The sequence below is a fragment of the Colobus angolensis genome, unplaced genomic scaffold (genome assembly GCF_000951035.1).
Source record: "Colobus angolensis palliatus isolate OR3802 unplaced genomic scaffold, Cang.pa_1.0 Scaffold43, whole genome shotgun sequence".
NCBI lineage: Eukaryota > Metazoa > Chordata > Mammalia > Primates > Cercopithecidae > Colobus > Colobus angolensis.
The window spans coordinates 905019-906489 of record NW_012117710.1 but is presented as its reverse complement, the minus strand read 5'-3'; the positions used below and the strand labels follow the sequence as shown (position 1 = coordinate 906489).

Here is a 1471-nt window from a genome sequence, read left to right as displayed (position 1 = left end):
CAGTGTGGGGGAAGTTTTTACAGGGAGTCTCCAGAGAATCCCAGGAGAGCCTGGGAGAGAAGCAGCCAGCCCTGGAGCATCTACCCCCAAAGCGAGACACTGCCTCGGTCAGGTGACACCTGAGCCTTTTTTGCTGTCCTTCTCACCAGTCCACGCTGGAGGAGCAGGAGTAATTGGAGGAGGAGGAGGGAGTGGAGAGGCCACGGGGAGCGCGTGATGGTACTGCTGGTCAGCAGCAGCTCCAAGGCAGGCCAGGGCTGGGAGAGCCAGAGGTCTGAGTGGGTTGTGGGATGGAGTTCAGATTCAGAGACCGGGCCTGGATCCCTGAGAAAGTCTCAGGACAAAGACAGGTCTGCCTGAGACGGGTCTGGGGCCAGTGGGCGCTGAGGGTGAGGGCTGAGGACCAAGGAGCTTTGTGTTTGACTCCCGAGGGTGGCCTGCTTGGTTTACGTTCACCCTGGCAGGAAGAGGCTGAGGCAATGTCAGCCCTGCTGGGGAGCATGCTGGGCAGGGCTGGTGACCTGTGTAGCGCCTGTGCAGGCAGGTGAGTGGGGGAACAGGTGAGCATGGGACGGGTGAGTGTGAACTGGTGAGCATAGAACAGGGAGGCTGGTCAGGTGAGCGTGGACCAGGTGAGCATGGGAGGGCTGAGTGGAGATGGTGTGTGTACAGGTGAGTGTGGAATAGGTGAGCATGAGATGGGCGAGTGGGAGACGGTGAGTGTGTACAGGTGAGTGGGAGATGGGTGAAGATGGGGCAGGAGAGGGGGAGACAGGTGAGCAGGCAACAGGGAAGCCGGGCAGGTGAGTGGAGGACCCCGGGGGGTGGACAGGTGGGTGGAGGACCCAGGGGGGCTGGACAGGTGGGTGTGCACAGGGAGGCAGGTGCCATCTTCTTCACAGCCTGAACTGCCTGCCCCTCTCCTGGCATTTGGAACCTCTCGGGAGGGGAGATGGAGTTTCTGCCCCCACCTTGGCAGGATGGGGCAACGGTGTGCGGTAGCAGGATGATGTTTCCCTTTCCTGCAGGGCTGGGTTTGTGGGTTAAGACCATCACCAAGAGACTCCTCCTAGGCCTCCGTGACCTCTGGACCCCCAGGAAAGGTGGGAAAGAATTTAGGAAGGTCCCGATTTCCCACTGGGCGTCGGGGTGAAGATGGTGCGCCTAACCGGTGGGAGTCACCTGGGGAAGCAGGGCTGGGCCCACCTGGCTACCCCCTTCTGGCCCCTAAGGCAGAGCGAGACCCCAGGGAAGGAGCACGCTTGCTGGGTACGAGAGTTCTTCAGACGCAGGGATGTGACCCCGGTGTGAGCAACTCAGGCAGCCGCGGTGGTCGTGAATGGGGGGGAGGGGGAGCCCGGGCCATCACAGGCGGCCCCACGGCCTGCACCAGCCAGGGTGGGAGACTCAGGGTCTGAGTGTAGGGGGCAGGGGGCGGCGAGAGCGGGGTCCTGGCCGCGCTGCGCCTGAC

The 1471-nt window shown here is 62.7% G+C and overlaps 1 protein-coding gene across 2 annotated transcripts in view; it reads left to right on the top strand.

Annotated features, from left to right (window-relative positions):
• Positions 1-956: 956 nt before the first annotated feature.
• Positions 957-1471, top strand: part of PRKAR1B (protein kinase, cAMP-dependent, regulatory, type I, beta) — a 188156-nt gene continuing 187641 nt past the window's right edge. Inside the window, exon 1 of one of the 2 annotated variants that reach the window (XM_011956921.1) lies at positions 957-1103. The gene's annotated coding sequence lies outside the window, so the exon portion shown is untranslated. Of the gene's footprint in view, positions 1104-1225; positions 1308-1471 lie in introns of those variants that run through there. The other variant, XM_011956922.1, reaches the window with a different exon arrangement.